The sequence below is a fragment of the Cornus florida genome, unplaced genomic scaffold, assembly GCF_030987335.1.
Source record: "Cornus florida cultivar Cherokee Brave unplaced genomic scaffold, ASM3098733v1 CherokeeBrave_3.0.0_Hap2_Chr03, whole genome shotgun sequence".
In the NCBI taxonomy this organism is placed as follows: Eukaryota; Viridiplantae; Streptophyta; class Magnoliopsida; order Cornales; family Cornaceae; genus Cornus; species Cornus florida.
The window spans coordinates 17,699,452-17,716,954 of NW_026775573.1; positions in this window are offsets into that span (position 1 = coordinate 17,699,452).

A 17,503-nucleotide genomic window follows, 5' to 3' on the forward strand; every position below is an offset into this window, starting at 1 on the left:
TGGCATTGAAGGATTTGCATAATTCATGCATTACCATTGGAAAAGTAAAGGGAAAAGTTTGTTTTAAAAACAAATGAAATTGTTTTTGGAAAAAGTTTTTTTTGAAAAGTGTTTGTCAAAACCGGACGCCTAGGAGGCGCCTAGCGGTCCATGTTGTTAGTGTAGTCTAGAAGGGAGTATGATTGAGCTAACTAGGCCGGATGCGACGCCTTGGAGGTGCCTTGTGGTCGTGGATAGTTAGTCAACCCTCCATTCGTGACGCCTTGGAGGTGCCTTGGGTCGGATTGTACTAACGGTTTGGAAGTTGAAACGGTATTGTTTCGAAAATGGGGAGCGACATGGCATGGTAAGGCATTTCATTGGCATACATTGTACATTTGGTGGTTAGACGACTTGCGTATATATATTTGTTGATATTATCGTTGTTTTACTTGTTTTCCCCTAGACGGATCCCATATAGTTGTACTTTATTCCTTATGTGGATTCACAGGGTCGTAAGAAGTGTGTTTTAGACACTTCCTACTGAGCGTTTAGCTCACCCCATTATTTTAACATTTTTCAGGATACGAAAAGGAAGTGACTAACGACACTCCTCCACAGGTTTTGATGGATTAGTGGACTGTTTTGATATACTTTGTAGCTATGATCTCATTTTATTATTATTATTTATTTATTTTATTTTATTTATAAATCTTGGGATGATACGTATATTAAGTATTGACAAAGGAAAGGACGGTAACGTCTTTAGTTGACCTCGGGTTTGGGTAAGGACCCGATTAACGATTCGGAACCTTGGGTTCGAGTTGTTACATTGCCATTTGGGCTTCCTTGGTCCTGTTCTTGCGCATTTTATACACTGTACATATTCATTTCATATGTACAAATTGCTTCAATTTTCGGGAAAAAAAATTTAAAAATCTGTTTTAAGGACTATTTTTTAACTTTGGATTCACATCTATTATTGCAGGGTCTCTTTTTTTTTTTTTTTACTTGTCCTGGAGTGTATCAATGATTCTTGAGTTCTGCAACTAACTGGTGACATTTCATTTATCCTCGTATCTTGAATCACCATCCAAAGAAGGCTTATATAGGACTGTTAAAATTCTATAGAATCATTGTTAGGCCAACTATGTTATATGGAGCGAAGTGTAGTGCTTTTAAAAAAGAAACAAAAATATCTTTATTTTGTAGAAATAAGAATGTTAAGATAGATTGTTGGAGTGACTAAAAAAGATAAGAGTCATAAATGAATGTGTAAGAGAAAAATTAGGTATGGCACCCATTAACGAGAAAATAAGATAGAGTAGACTTAGATGGTTTAAGCACGTACACCAGAAACATATAGATGCACCGGCGAGAAGAGGAAGTTTAATTTTGATAGAAGATAAGATACGGAGAGAGACTAAAAATAATGTGGTATGAAGTTATTAGAAATGACTTAAAAATGTTAAACAAAGTGGTTATACAGCGAATAATAGAAAGGAATAGAGACAAAGAATTCATGTACCTGACCCTATTCATAGAATTAAGACAAGAATAATGATGATGATGATGATGAATCAAAGAACGCTTATGATAGTTCACTATTTAGAAGTATGCGGTTAACAAAAATATACGGATTATAACATTACTTCAACAGAACAAGTATATGCAAAACATAAAAACAATTCTGAAAATGAGAACAAATTTCCTGAAACAATTTATGCAGAAAAATAAATATACGAGATATATGGTAAGGTTTATAAAAAAATTAATTATCAATTAAAAAGCATAATGGGTACAATAGTCTAACTAAAATTTTGTCATTGCTATTATATTCTATTGAGGCTTCTTAATTAATATAGAAATTTTCCACAGCTTCCTAGCAAGAAAAGATGTTACATTTTTTCTTCTTGATGTTCCAATATGTTCTGATATTTTTATGTTCCAGTGTTATGTGTAAAGCTTAAGACATATAAAATAATGGTTGCTTTAAGCCTTTAACTCCAAGGTAATTTAATTTATTAATGTTAAGTGTCATAACAAATGGACTTTAACTCTACTAAATGAAGCTTATAGATAATATTTGGGTGCTTAAAATTGCCCCAGGTAAGTTTATAATAAAAATCACAAAAAAGATGGAAACATTATAACAATTATTTTGTTTTCAAAACAGTTTGGAGGAGATCAATCGTGGATGCTTGTATTTCTTGTAATGTTCTTCCTTTTGTCTCTGGCACTAGTATTGCAACAAATTCAACGATTAAACCGGAAACAATTGTGAACATGAAGAACACTCCTGAAGCAGTGTGGCCTTGTTAGTACCATGTAGAAATACACAGAAATCATATATATATATATATATATATATATATATAGAAAGAGAGAGAGAGAGAGAGAGAGAGAGAGAGACATCACCTGCTGAGCTCCATTCAAATAAGAAGTTAAAAGTATAGAAACCGTTGAAAAGGAAAGATTTGGTAGTAATACTACCAAATATTATTAGCTATAAATATAATATTTGGAGGATATTTGCTGTAAATAGAATATTGGTCAAATACTGTAAATTAGGAAATTATTAATTAGGCCAGCTAGTTATGTGCGTGTATTCTCTCCTATAAAGAGAACCCGTGTAAACTTGTGAATCGTGTGCTAATACAGAGAAAAGGTTTATTCCATATTTCTTTTCTTTCAAGTTTATATGGTATCAGAGCGATCCAAAGAAAAAAAAAAAAAAAAAAAAAAAAAAAAAAAAAAAAACCCCTAATTTTATTTTCTGCATAATTTATTCGCTGATCGGCCATGTCTAACGTTTCCTTCATGTCAACCTCGCCTATCACAACCCAGTCAACCAATCCAACAACCCAAGCCCCCAGTTCCGATTCTCACTCGGTTCAGATCACCAATATTCACCTTAATGGTGACAATTATTTACGGTGGTTCCAGTCTATTCGGATGTATATCAGAGGGCGGGGAAAGATCGGGTACCAGACAGGAAACAAGAAGACACCAGCATCGGAGGACCCAATGTACGTAACCTGGGATGCAGAAAATTCAATGGTGATGAGTTGGCTTGTGAACTCCATGGACGAGGATATTAGCTCTAACGATATGTGCTACTCCACGGCCAAGGAGCTCTGGGACAACGTGAATCAGATATACTCTGATTTGGGAAATTAGTCTCAGATCTACGAATTGACTCTAAAACTTAGTGAGATTCGGCAGGGAGAAGACTCGATCACCAAGTATTTTAATTCATTGAAGCGCCTTTAGCAGGACATGGATCTGTTCAATGATTATGAATGGAAATCCACTGAAGATGTCAATCACTACAAACGGACCGTAGAGGCTCATCGCATTTACAAATTCCTTGATGGGCTCAACGTGGAATTTAATGAAGTACGAGGATGGATCATTGGCAAGACTCCACTTCCTCCAATTGGAGAAGTGTTTGCTGAGGTTCAAAGAGAAGAGAGCCGTAGACATGTAATGTTGGGGAAGAAGACTACCAGCGGACCTGTTGAGAGTTCTGCCCTTATTGTTGCAGAGACTGCTGCTAATAAAACAGTCAATTTTTAGTGAAAAACTGAAGAGAAGCCACAGGTCTGGTGCGACTTTTACAACAAACCGCGCCATACTCAGGAGAACTGCTGGAAAATCCACGGAAAACCAGCGAATTGGAAGGGTAGCAATCCTGGTGATAGAAATAGGCGTGTGGTTCCTACTGCTAATGAAGTTGAGACAAGTCCCTTAAGCAAGGAGCAGATTGTAATACCCCTAATTTTAAAAGGATAGTCTCGACATTTTAATTATTGTTTTAGGGTATTTTTATTTGATTATTTGTTTATTTGCTTAATTGAGTTAATTGTGTTATTTGTTTTATTTAATGAAATTACATGTTTTAATTGTTTAATGGTTTAATTGTATTCTTTATTTTATTTAAATGAATTAATTGTTTTAATTGATTAACTTTGTTTTATTAATTGTTTAACGACATAAAATACTATTGGGGTTTTGTGTTTTATTGCATCATGAGTTAGCCGCCTTATAATTAGTGTGGTATTAAAATTAAGTTTTCAGAGACACCTATATATGTTATCATATTATGTCTATCTAGGATTTAAGACATAAATTAAGTTCTACGAACAGAGAGTTTTGAGAGGCGGAGAGAAACAGAGAGTGAAACTTGAGGGATTAACAGGGTTCAAGGAGGACGGGATGGACTGCTTCTGGGTTGAACCAAGAGCAATGGAGGTGTAGAACGGCAATCTAGGAAGTGGTCGAAAAACTCAGAGACGGAGGTTTAAGGTTTTGAACGGAAACCTAAAGGCAAGTCTCTATTCTAACTCCTTCCCTTAAACTTGTGTTCTGTGCATGCCTAGGTACACTCCAGGGATTAAATTAATGCTAAAACGTATCTTTTTTGCATGATTAAACTATATTAAATCTCATTGAATTAAACTGGTTTGAGTTTTCTCAAAGTTTCTAACTGAATCCTGTTGTCGTTGATTGTAAGCTTTGTTTAATTGATGTTGTTGATGTATATCGATGTCTTAGAAATAATTTGGAACATTGATTGAACTCTAGAACAAGTAATAAAAACATTACATAGGCTATGGGTATCGCCGGAGGCGAAGAAGACGAAGTATAATCAGACAACGGCTTAAGGGAGAGAGAGAGCAGGCTCCTAAAAAGAGGGAGCCAGCTCCCTCAAAGCAAGAGCTGGCTCCCACATGGAGGGAGCTGGCTCCCAAGGGTAGGGAGCCGGTTCCCAAGTGTTTGGAGTAGGCTCTCAACTTATGAGAGCCTACTCTCGCCCAAAACGTTTATTAATCTGTTTTAAAGTTTTGTTTGGACTGTACAGGGTATTTTTAATCTATTTTAATTGCATTAAATGTTGTAAGTAATTGCTATGGACCTGTAAAAATATAGAAAAACATTAATTCATAAATGGATTAAAGAATGGAGCAATATGAATTGAAGGAAAAACTTACATGTTGCACACTGTTTGGTTACTTACTGGAACTTAGAAATTCTTTTATATATGATTTGATACTGTTTAATCATATTTCAATAGAGTTATAAGTATAGTGAATTATCTGCAATTAACTATACTTGGTTTGGATTAAATTGATATTTAATTTGCTGTTAACTGTATCAATTTATGGATAGTTTGGAGGATTTAAATGTTTAGATTTATTTTAGCAATTTAAAGGATTGGAACATGATTTTTAGGTCTTATAATGAATGCCTAATATCGTCATATATGTCACCGGTATGGGACGGTGACATACTAAGGATGGATTAGTTCAAACACTAAGTCTTACCTATTCTGGATTGAGGTATGGATTAATAATAAAGGTTAAGTCCTACTCGTATTAGTGTCAGGTCAATAATTAATTGAATGACATACTTTGGTTTCTGGATGGATTGTTATACATATGTCAGGCCACTATATCAGATGGATGATATTTTGTATTAGGCTTATACGGACTTTATATATTTATAGTTATGGTGCCATGATATGAGCTTGAGTCTCAGGACCATGGTTAGGGTGCGTATATCGCCTAGGATGGATAACTGGACATAGTTGCTATTCTCTGGTAGGTCTAGGTACACATGACCATGTTATGTGCAATTTGTATGGTATCTCTACTCAGGTTGAGATAGACCTATTGGGCTAGTGAGCGTCCTATAGTGTGTATTTATACATATATGGACTATTCTAGTTATTGTTTGAGCTATCTAGGATGTATCTGCATATCGGGTTTCAGTATGGATCATAGTAGGAAAGGACTTACATGTGGGCCTGACCTACTCTCTTATTTTTCAGGTGTTCGTCCGTTCCAGGGTTAGAACTTGATCGTACAGAGCAGATAGAGTGACTCACTCCTTCGACTACGTAGGACTACTTTCTATATTTAGCTTTGGATTTTTATTACAGTTGTTTCCTTTTCAGTTTGAGATTTTGATAGGGGTCCACTAGATGGATTTCCGAGTTGTTTAAAGTAATGGAGGCTTTGGATTATTAGATTTTAAATACATTATTTTGAGGATTTTAATTTAGAATTCTTCCAGCTTATTATTTATTTCTTTAATTCATTTTGTAATTCGGTGTTTATTTACATCTTAATTGTTTGGTATCCCTCAGGCCTGTGCTCGGACTTGATTACCCGTGGCTCTAGAATTGAGGGGTATCATAGTTGCTATCAGAGCACTCCAGGTTCAGTGTCTCTAGGATTCTATCGTTTAAGACTTCCGCGTAGCGTTTTCTCTTGTTTAGAGCTTAAGTTTAGGATTCATTGTATTCCTTTACGGTTCAGTTTTAATCGTAATGATGTCTGTCTTTCTATGTTAACAGAATGGTTAATGCTAGAACCAGACGGAACAACCAGCGACGAAGGGAAGCGGCCCGCAGGCAGCTTCAGGATGATGAGGGTCAGTTTTACGAGGAGCAAGAGGAAGCTCAGCAGAATCAGGATCAAGGAGGAGATCCAGAGTATCCTCCTCATATCAATGACCTTATTGCTTGGGCTATAGAAGCAGGTGGGACAGCTACACTTCAAAATCAACCACAGGTTCAGCAAGCCCTTATACTAGCACCAGTGGTTCAGACTGATACTTCGGAAAAGGCTAGGAGTTCTTTCACAAAAGGGAGTCCACTTGAGTTCTCAGGTTCCACCGATGCGAAAACAGCTCACCAATGAAAACAGGACATCAAGCGACATCTTCGCCTGGTACAGTGCACGGAGGTTCAGAAGTAGATATTTGCTACCTTCAAGCTAGTTGGAGATGCACTATAGTGGTGTGAGTCAGTAACCACCGCAGAGGAGAGGATGTCATTAACTTATGATCAGTTTAGTGCACGTTTTGATGAGAAGTACTTTCTTTATGCAGTCAGGGCAACTATAAAGATAGAGTTCCTCAATCTGGATCAAGGAAACATGACAGTGGCAGAGTATGAGCATCAGTTCACGCGTTTATCTCTTTTTACTCCAGAGAAAGTGGATACAGAGGAGAAGAAGCGTAATAGTTTTGTTAAGGAACTGATGCAGTCTATTAAGCGAGCTATTACAGGTAGTCCAGGTTATACTACTTATACTCAAGTGGTGGACGCCGCTCTATAGTAGTATCAGTTGACCGTGGACTTTAGACAGGCACGGGGTGAGAAGTGGGGTGACAGAGACTCTGCTAATCAGTTAGCTGAGAAAGGGAATGTCAATGGACATTGACAGAATGATAAGGGCAAATTCCAGGGACAACAGTCTTAAAAGAAACACAAGGGTGATTCAAATACTCACAGGAATGGGGCACCTATTAAAAGGTAGCAGAATGGGGGACCACAGATAGGACAGGGTCAGCCACAGGCTAACCGACAGAGAAGGTTATTTGGCACTTTCCAGGGTAGTTGTTACACTTGTGGAGAATATGGTCATATTTTCAGGCAGTGTCCTAAAGCAGGACAGGGATAGGGACAGCATGTGCAGCAGGGGCAGAGGGCACCGGTACCCTTACTCGCTCCACAGGTTCCACGGATTCAGGGACAGACATATCCGGTATTACTGGCACTGCCACAGCTTCAGGGACAGGCACCGCAGCAGTTGCATTATTGCAGGGTGTACAACCCCATGCCACAGGATATTCAGGCACCTCAGGCTGTTGAGGGTATGTTTCTTATTCATGGTTCATATGGTTATGTTTTATTTGATACGGGTGCTACATACTTATCCATGTCTAAATCTTTCGTTGTTTTATCTGGGATGACGGTGCGGGTATATAATAGACCTCAGGGTATTTCTACACCGTTAGGCAATATAGCCATTCTATATGAGAGTGATGGGCCTGTGACACTAGATATTGGTAGACTCAGATTTTTAGCCAATCTATTGGTCTTGGACATGCACACTTATGATGTAATACTTAGGATAGATTGGTTATCTCACTACCATGCCCAAGTTAATTGTTATAATAGGTCTATTGTTTTTACCATACCTGGTCAGGATATGTACATCGTCGTTATGCCATGCTCTAACGGGGTCACTAGCACTTATTTGTTTTATGTGGAAGAGGAAACGGGGGAGGAGATTACTGTGTCATTGGATAGTATACCAATTATACAAGACTTTCCGGATGTTTTTCAGGAGATTCCAGGGTTGCCACCTAGTCACGAGATAGATTTTGTGAATGACTTGGCTCCAGGCACTACGCCTATTGCTGGGGCACCATACAGGATGACACCAGTGGAGATGCGAGAGCTGAGGGATCAGATTCAGCAATTACTTAGCCAGGTTTTATTCGTAGGAGTACTTCACCCTGGGGAGCACCAGTTCTATTTGTGAAGAAGAAGGATGGTTTACTTCGCCTGTGTATAGATTACAGGGAGTTGAACAAGGTTACTATTCATAACAAGTACCCTTTGCCTAGGATTGATGATCTTTTTGATCAGTTGAAGGGAGCTACATACTTCCCTAAGATTGATCTGCGTTTTGGATATCATCAATTTCGGGTTACGGAACAAGATGTTCCAAGGACAGCGTTTCTTACTAGATATGGTTCTTATAAGTTTCGTGTCATGCCTTTTGGACTGACTAACGCACCAACAGTCTTCATGGATTTAATGAACATAGTCTTCAGGGCTTGTTTAGATCAGTTTGTCATTGTTTTCATTGATGACATTTTGATTTATTTAAAGTCAGAGGATGATCATGCTAGGCATCTTCACATAGTGTTGTAGACGCTTCATGAACACCAGTTATATGTCAAGTTTGAGAAGTGTGAATTTTGGTAGCGGGAAGTGCAGTTTCTAGGTCACGTAGTGTTAAAAAGGGGAATTACGGTAAATTCAGCCAAGGTTTCAGCAGTGGTAGAGTGGGGACAGCCTACTTCACCTACCGAGATTCGAAGTTTTCTCGGATTAGCAGGATATTATCGTAGGTTCATTCAGGCGTTCTTAAAGATTGCGGGACCACTCACTCATCTGACTAAAAAAGGTGTACGGTTCGTGTGGGATGAACACTGTCAGAAAGCTTTTGATGAGCTAAAGACTAAGTTGACTTGTGCACCGGTTCTGTCTACTCCACAGAGCAGGATTGAGTATCTTATTTATATAGATGTTTCTTTGTAAGGTCTTGGATGTGTTTTAATGCAGGAGGAGTGACCGATTTTATATGGATCTCGTAAGCTTAAGCCTCATGAGCTTAATTATCCAACACATGATTTGGAGTTGGCAGTTGTGGTCTTTGCCTTACGCATTTGGAGGCATTATCTGTTGGGAGAATCCTTCAGGTTATTTAGTGATCACAAGAGTCTGCAGTATTTATTCACTTAGCGAGAGCTGAATATGAGACAGCGCCGATGGTTAGAGTTTGTGAAAGACTATCATTTCTCTATACAGTACCATCCAGGGAAAGCGAATGTGGTGGCAGATGCACTTAGTTGCCAACCCGCTGCTAGTCTTTCTGCTTTATTCACCACTGAGTGGAATGCTTTGAAGACGGTGGATGAGTTGTCGGATGCTTTCATGGCTTGCATGGTAGTTACACTTTCTATTATTCACAAGGTTTTGAAGGTGCAATTCACAGATCAGCAGTGCATTAACAAAATTGCGGAGATAACTTATGGGGAGGTCTCATTTTACTATGTTGGGACTGATAGAGGTTTGAGGTACAGGGGATGTTTAGTGATACCTTTTGCTGACGATTTGAGAAAGTATGTGATGAATGAGACTCATTATTCTGAGTTTTCTGTTCATCCAAGAGGAGACAAGATGTATCAGGATATGAAGCGGTAGTTTTGGTGGGCAGGTATGAAAAAGGACATTGCTATTGTTGTCTCTCGGTATAGGACTTGTCAGATGGTCAAGATTGATCATCAGTGGTCGCCAGGAGCTCTACAGCCACTACCTATACAGGCGTGGAAATGAGAGAGCATTTCTGTGATATGCCTCGATTCTAGAGCCATGGGTGATTAACTCCAAGCACAGATCCGAGGGATATCAGTCAATCAATATGTAAACAAGCAGGAATACAAACTGAAATAAGAATAAATTAATAATACACTGAAAAATTCTAAAATAAAAATCCTCAAACTTTAAATAATAAATTAATATTATTTAAATCCTTCAAATTCGTACAACTTGGGAATCCATCTAGTGGACCCCTAATAATTCCAAATGAACAATAAATACAAAACCAAAATCCAAAACTAAAATAAGAAAAGAAATCCTATGTAAACGGAAGAGTGAGTGTCTGTATTTGCATCCACACGATCAAGCCCTAAGCTTGGTACTGACGAACACCTGAAAAAATAAGAGTGGGTCAGGCCCACATGCAAGTTCCATCCTACTACAATCCGTACATAAACCCGATACGCAGATACATCCTAGATAGCTCGGCAATATCTAAAATAGTCCATATATATATACACACACTATAGGATGCTCACTAGCCTATAACATAGTTCAGCCTGGGTAGAAGGTGACATATAAAACACATTTTTCAGCGACTAAGTACCTAGACCTACCAGGGAACATCAGTTATATCTAGCTACTCAACCTTTGCGATATACGCACCCTAACCGTGATCAGGAGACTCAAGCTCGTATCATGGTACCATAAGTATATATATAAATTCCTTCCTAATGCAGAAAGATAGAATAAATATCCATTATGTCGTTCAACTATTTTAGTTGACAGGACATGCATCCATGTAGGATTTAACTGTTTTAGTTAATCCATTCCGTACGTATGAAAAGGTATGACTTAGCTTTTTGATCTAATCCATCTCTGATATGCCACCGTCCCATACCGGTGCATATAATGCATATGATCCACATATGATACACACTCAAATGAACATCAAATATATCCAGAAACCAGTATAATAGAAAATAGATATTATTAAGATCCTATCATGCATCCAGTATATGATTATAGTCATAAACTTCCATTTAAATTGTTAAAGCATTGATAGACAATTTAAACCATCCATATCCATCCAATTAACAAAACAGAAATTTCAACAGTTCATCAATCAACATCCATAGCATGGTATAACGATTATCAGAATTATGAATTTAATACATTATACTAGAAAATCCCAAACCATACTCTCATACTAGTTTATTTAAAACACTAAAATAAAGACTAGTAATGAAAATCCTCCACGATCCTTGACGGCATGAATGCTAACATTTTCATCACATGATGTCCAGTTGACCCTCCATTCCAAAACCTGTGCCTGATATAATATGACACTCTGAAGTCCAAACTACATAGTATATGAAACCCCAATAGTATTCCCACACTAGTCCATTTAGTTCGCTAAAACAAAACTAGCAACTAAAATTCCTACCACTCCTGACAACATGCCATTTAATACTAAGTTCATGATGTCTATGACCATGTCCTAAACTGACCTTTCTGGCCTCCTTTAAATTATATATATAATTTATATAACATCCCAAAAGTAATTCAATACCAGTTAGTTTAAGTTATTAAAACAAATTTAGTAACTTAAACCTTCCTCCTTCCTTGACAGCATGCCTATTCAACGTTTCCGTTTCATGATGCCCTTTAGGATTAGCACCCTAGCATAAACCAACTATTTGAGGGTCTTAATAGGTTAATTTTTACACATTTGGAACCCCCTTTATTTTCCAGTAATTACCTTTAAGCCCCTGAAATCAGAAAAATATCTGAAAACGTAAAAAAACACCTACTGGGCAATTACAAAAGAGGAGCCGGCTCCACAAAAGTATGGAGCCTACTCTACCCTCTTGGAGCTGCCTCCAAAAGAGTGTGGAGCCTGCTCCACTTCAATGGAGCCGGCTCTATTGAAGGGTGGAGCCTCCTCCACTCTCTCAGCCTCCGTTTTTTCCTTCTCCGTTACCTCTGTTTGCCTTCTCCGTTTCCGACAAAGCTTCAGTCCTCTGTCCCACCTTTGTTAAAGATATTGAAGATTCAATTTAAGTCCTAAAAATCCTAGAAACTTCTCCAATTCTATTATGAATTAATTGACAAAAAACATAAACCATAATCGAAACAGTTTATGCTTCTTCTGTTTGCTTTCTCCGCTTCCGGCAAAGTTCAACCCTCTGCTCCAGAATTTTTTTTAAAGTTCTTAGGGTTCAATTAAGTCCCAACCATCCTAGAGACTCCTCAAATATCAACAAGCATTGCTTGACAGAAATTTAAAACTGAACAAAATAGTTTATGCAAGGAACACAATTTCAGTTCACCTAAACATACGAACAGTTTAAAGTTTGTTACCATGCATCAAAATTCCAATTTAAAGTTTAATTAACTTCCTGGAGATTATATAGAATGCACATAACACAAGTTTACAAGAAGGAGATAGAATGAAACTTGCCTTTAGGTTTTGGTTTGAAACCTTAAAACGTCGTCTCTATAATTCGGCAACTCCAAGACCATTCTTTCCTCCTCTGTCCACTGCTCTCTACTTAGGTTGCTCCTTGGCTCAACCCATGAGCAATTCCCTTTATTAATCTCCCAAGACCCTCTCTATTTATTCTTAAAACCATTCCAGAGCCTCTGTTTTCCCCTCTCCAAATAATACGTGAATAGTTTCTCAAACCCTTTCAGACGTATATTGTTCTATATATATAGGCTTCTGTAAAAACCCTAATCCTAATTCCAGCCTACTTATACGTCGGCTTACCTAATTACATAAAACAAAACCCTAAACTTAAGTATATGCAAACACTGTATTAACAAATGACCAAACAGTTACGTCCATTACAATTAAATAGATAATTAAATAAAACATTTAAAACAAACACACCAAGGAAAACAAATAAATAAATATAATTAAATAAAACATTACAAACACATCAACAATTAAATTAAAATAATTTCTAATTAATAATTAATTTAAATACACAAAAATAATCAATTAATCAATTAAGCTAATACACATAAAACAAATTCACCATTAATCAATTAAGAACCCAAAACACAAAAGTCACATAATTAAATAAAAATGCAATAAAATCAAAATTAAATTTTCATTTTATCCTTTTGAAAACTAGGGGTATTATAATTTCTATGGATTTCGTGGAGGGATTGCCTAATTCCTTTAAGGATCACAATTCCATTTGGGTCATCGTTGATAGATTGACTAAATCAGCTCATTTCTTATATATTCGCACCGACTTCACTTCAGAGCAGTTGGTGAGACTTTACATTTCAGAGATTGTGAAGCTGTATGGCATTCCGTTGTCTATTATATCGGATAGGGATTCGAGCTTTGTGTTAGGATTTTGGAAGAGTTTTCAGCAGGCTTTGGGTACAGAGTTGCATTTTAACACTGCTTATCATCCTCAGACTGATGGACAGACGGAGCGGGTTAATTAGATTATGGAGGATATGTTTCGTTCGTGTGTTCTTGATTTCAAGGGCTACTGGGAGAATTATTTGCCACTTGTGGAGTTTGCATATAACAATAGTTTCCAGAAAACTATTGGTATGGCACCATTTGAGGCATTGTACGACCGACCATGTCGATCGCCTGTTTGTTGGATGGAGGTTGGCGAGAGCAGATTTTTGGGTCCTGAGTTCATTAAGGATATCTCTGAGAAGATTGCTCTTATTAGGGATCGCATGTGCACGGCCCAGAGTCGGCAAAAGAGTTACACAGATTATCGTACTCGTGCATTGGAGTTTCAGATTGGGGATCAGGTTTTACACAAGGTATCTCCTATGAAAGGAGTAATGCGCTTTGGGAAGAAAGGGAAGTTGTCACCGTAGTTTGTCGGTCTATTCATGATTACGGATCGAGTTAGCACTGTAGCTTATTGGTTGGCACTTTCGGATAATTTGGATCGCGTACACACTATGTTCCATGTTTCTATGTTGCAGAAATTTCTGCGAGATGAGGATCAGTATCAGTATATCGATGTTGGGGAGATTGAGTTGCAGACGGATGTAGCATATTTGGAGCCATCGTGTCGTATTATCGACCGTCGGGATCAAATACTTCGTAATAAGGTTATCCCTTTAGTGCGTGTTCAGTGGAGTCATCACAATGAGGCTGAGTCTACTTGGGAATGGGAGGATGTAATTCACTCGCAGTTTCCTGAATTATTGGAAGAAGGTAAGAGCGAATTCCGAGGACGGAATTCCTTCTGTTAGGGGGGAAGAAAGTAATACCCTTAATTTTAAAAGGATAGTCTCAGCATTTTAATTATTGTTTTAGGGTATTTTTTTTTATTGTTTGTTTATTTGCTTAATTGAGTTAATTATGTTATTTGTTTTACTTAATTAAATTATTTATTTGCTTAATTGAGTTAATTGTGTTATTTGTTTTATTTAATGAAATTACATGTTTTAATTGTTTAATGGTTTAATTGTATTCTTTATTTTATTTAAATGAATTAATTATTTTAATTGATTAACTTTGTTTTATTAATTGTTTAACGACATAAAATACTATTAGGGTTTTGTGTTTTATGGCATCATGGGTTAGCCACCTCATAATTAGTGTGGTATTAAAATTAGGTTTTCAGAGACGCCTATATATGTTATTATATTATGTCTGTCTAGGGTTTAAGATATAAATTAAGTTCCACAAACAGAGAATTTTGAGAGGCGGAGAGAAACAGAGAATGAAACTTGAGGGATTAGCAGAGGGGTTCAAGGAGGACGGGACAGACTGCTACTGGGTTGAACCAAGAGCAACGGAGGTGTAGAACGGCAGGAAGTGGTCGGAAAACTCAAAGACGGATGTTTAAGGTTTTGAACGGAAACCTAAAGGCAAGTCTTTATTCTAACTCCTTGACTTAAACCTGTGTTCTGTGCATGCCTAGGTAGACTCCAGGGATTAAATTAATGCTAAAATGTATCTTTTATGGATGATTAAAATGTATTAAATCTCATTGAATTAAACTGGTTAGAGTTTTCTCAAAGTTTCTAACTGAATCCTGCTGTCGTTGATTATAAGCTTTGTTTAATTGATGTTGTTGATGCATATCGATGTCTTATAAATAATTTGGAACATTAATTGAACTCTAGAACAAGTAATAAAAACATTATAGAGGCTCTGGGTATCGCCGGAGGCGAAGAAGACGAAGTAGAATCGGACAATGGCTTAAAGCAGAGAGAGAGCAGGCTCTTAAAAAGAGGGAGCCAGCTCCCTTAAAGCAAGAGCCGGCTCCCACATGGAGGGAGCCAGCTCCCAGCTCCTCAGAGCAGGCTCCTAAGGGTAGAAAGCTGGCTCCCAGCTCCTCAGAGCCGGCTCCCAAGGGTAGGGAGCCGGCTCCCAAGTGTTTGGAGCAGGCTCTCAACTTATGAGAGCCACTCTCGCCCAGAAATGTGTATTAATCTGTTTTAAAGTTTCGTTTGGACTGTACAGGGTATTTTTAATCCGTTTTAATTGCATTAAATGTTGTAAGTAATTACTATGGACCTGCAAAAATATAGGAAAGCATTAATTCAGAAATTGATTAAAGAATGGAGCAATATGAATTGAAGAAAAAACCTACATGTTGCACATTGTTTGGTTACTTAAGTTACTTATTGGAACTTAGAAATTCTTTTATATATGATTTGATACTGTTTAATCATATTTCAATAGAGTTATAAGTATAGTGAATTATCTGCAATTAACTATGTTTGGTTTGGATTAAATTGATATTTAATATGCTGTTAACTGTGTTAATTTATGGATAGTTTGGAGGATTTAAATGCTTAGATTTATTTTAGCAATTTATAGGATTGGAACATCATTTTTAAGTCTTATAATGAATGTCTAATATTGTCATATATGTATTAAACTATATTTATGCATATCCTGGAGAATAGTTGATGAATACCTATTACTGTTTTATCAATTATGTTGTTTGGAGGATTGTATACACCGGTATGGGACGGTGACATATTAGGGATGAATTAGTTCAGACACTAAGTCCTACCTATTCTGGATTGAGGTTATGGATTAACCACAAATGTTAAGTCCTACTCATATTTGTGTCAGGTCAGTAATTAATTGAATGACATACTTTAGTTTCTGGATGGATTGTTATACATATGTCTGGCCACTATATCAGATGGATGATATTTTGTATTAGGCTTATATGGACTTTATATATTTATAGTTATGGTACCATGGTATGAGCTTGAGTCTGAGGATCATGGTTGGGGTGCATATATCGCCTAGGTAGGATAACTGGACATAGTTGGTATTCCCTGGTAGGTCTAGGTACACATGACCACGTTATGTGCGATTTGCATAGTATTTCTAGTTAGGCTGAGATAGACCTATTGGGCTAGTGAGCGTCCTATAGTGTGTATTTATACATATATGGACCATTTTAGTTATTGTTTGAGCTATCTAGGATGTATCTGCATATCGGGTTTCAGTATGGATCATAGTAGGATAGGACTTGCATGTGGGCCTGACCTACTCTCTTATTTTTCAGGTGTTCGTCAGTTCCAGGGTTAGAGCTTGATCGTGTAGAGCAGATACAGTGACTCACTCCTCTGATTACGTAGGACTGCTTTCTATGTTTAGCTTTGGATTTTTATTATAGTTGTTTCCTTTTCGGTTTGGGATTTTGATAGGGATCCACTAGATGGATTCCCAAGTCGTTTAAAGTAATGGAGGTTTTGGATTATTGGATTTTAAATACATTACTTTTGAGGATTTTAATTTAAAATTCTTCCTGCTTATTTGTTTATTTCTTTAATTGATTTTGTAATTTGGTGTTTATTTACATATTAATTGTTTGGTATCCCTCGGGTCTGTGCTCGAACTTGATCACCCGTGGCTCTAGGATTGAAGGGTATCACACAGATGGATCACCTTCTGAAGCTGTTGAAATTTAATTCCTCATCTGGTATTCCTAGTGTTTCTCTTGCACAAACAGGTAGTGCAATTAATGTCTTTTCTTGTTGTTTAAATCCTACGCCATGGATCATCGATTCTGGAGCCTCTCATCATATGACCAGTGTAACGACCCTAAATCGATGCCATTTAAAAAAATTTAGCATGACCTCTGCTAAAAAGGGGCCTATAACAACCTGCTCAAATGAAAAAAATGTAATGGCCTTTCAAGACCTATCAAACCTGCCCTAACACACAATACAAAAAATATATATATAATACATTCCCCAATACTACAACATCAACAACCTCCCTAAGTTAACCCATCATCGTCATCCCATTCAACTTAAGCATTTACATAGTCTCACTTCTCTTCAAAATACCAACAAGAGTTATGATTTATAATACATGACCTTAGCTTGCAAAAATGAATACACGACATTCTAGTTTTGAGACTATACAAAAAAAAAAAAAAAAAGGGCTAGGATACAAAAGATAACAAAATAAAACTCCTAATCTTCTTCAAGCTTGCAGGGGATTATCATCCGTCACTTCTTTTCCAAGCCCTGAAAAATGTTAAATAATAGAGTGAGCATAAAGCTCAGTAGGTAGTGCCTAAGATGCACCGCACCTCTTGTAACCCCGTGAACCAAAATAATGAATAGGACAATAGAGAGAGGGGTCAT